This window comes from Arachis ipaensis, chromosome B08 (genome assembly GCF_000816755.2).
Source record: "Arachis ipaensis cultivar K30076 chromosome B08, Araip1.1, whole genome shotgun sequence".
Lineage (NCBI taxonomy): Eukaryota > Viridiplantae > Streptophyta > Magnoliopsida > Fabales > Fabaceae > Arachis > Arachis ipaensis.
The window spans coordinates 77039933-77041335 of record NC_029792.2 but is presented as its reverse complement, the minus strand read 5'-3'; positions in this window follow the sequence as shown (position 1 = coordinate 77041335).

Sequence of the window (1403 nt, the reverse complement as noted above, 5' to 3'; positions counted from 1 at the left end):
AGGACACCTAAAGGTGAGCCGTAATGGCCTCATCCTCGGCAGGCTCCTCTGGTTTTTTTTTTTACGTTGTGCTGACCCTCGGATTTTAAATGACGCTATCCCGAGGAGGACACCTAAAGGCGAGCCGTAATGGCCTCATCTTCGGCAGGTTCCTCTGATTTTTTTTCGTTTTTTTTTTAACATTGTGCTGACCCTTGTTCTTTAAATGACGATATCCCGAGGAAGACACCTAAAGGCGAGCAGTAATGGCCTCATCTTCGGCAGGCTCCTCCGGTTTTTGCTTTTTCTGATTTTTTTTTTTAACATTGTGCTGACCCTCGTTCTTTAAATGACGCTATCCCGAGGTGGACACCTAAAGGCGAGCCGTAATGGCCTCATCTTCTGCAGGCTCCTCCGATTTTTTTACGTTGTGCTGACCCTCGTTCTTTAAATGACATTATCCCGAGGAGGTCCCCTAAAGGCGAGCCGTAATGGCCTCATTTTCGGCAGGTTACAACGATTTTTTTTTATGTTGTGCTGACCCTCGTTCTTTAAATGACGCTATCCCGAGGAGGACACCTAAAGGTGAGCCGTAATGGCCTCATCCTCGGCAGTCTCCTCTGGTTTTTTCTTTACGTTGTGCTGACCCTCGGATTTTAAATGACGCTATCCCGAGGAGGACACCTAAAGGCGAGCCGTAATGGCCTCATCTTCGGCAGGCTCCTCTGATTTTTTTTTTCATTTTTTTTAACATTGTGCTGACCCTCGTTCTTTAAATGACGCTATCCCGAGGAAGACACCTAAAGGCGAGCAGTAACGGCCTCATCTTCGGCAGGCTCCTCCGGTTTTTGCTTTTTCTGATTTTTTTTAACATTGTGCTGGCCCTCGTTCTTTAAATGACGCTATCCCGAGGAGGACACTTAAAGGCGAGCTGTAATGGCCTCATCTTCGGCAGGCTACTACGGTTTTTGCTTTTTCCGATTTTTTTTAACGTTGTGCTGACTCTCATTCTTTAAATGACGCTATCCCGAGGAGGACACCTAAAGGCGAACCGTAATGGCCTCATCTTCGGCAGGCTCCTCCGGTTTTTTTTTCGGTTTTTTTTTACGTTGTGCTGACCCTCGTTCTTTAAATGACGCTACCCCGAGGTGGACACCTAAAGGCGAGCCGTAATGGCCTCATCTTCGGCAGGCTCCTCCGATTTTTTTACGTTGTGCTGAACCTCGTTCTTTAAATGACATTATCCCGAGGAGGTCCCCTAAAGGCGAGCCGTAATGGCCTCATCTTCAGCAGGCTACAACGATTTTTTTTTATGTTGTGCTGACCCTCGTTCTTTAAATGACGCTATCCCGAGGAGGACACCTAAAGGTGAGCCGTAATGGCCTCATCCTCGGCAGTCTCCTCTGGTTTTTTTTTAACGTTGT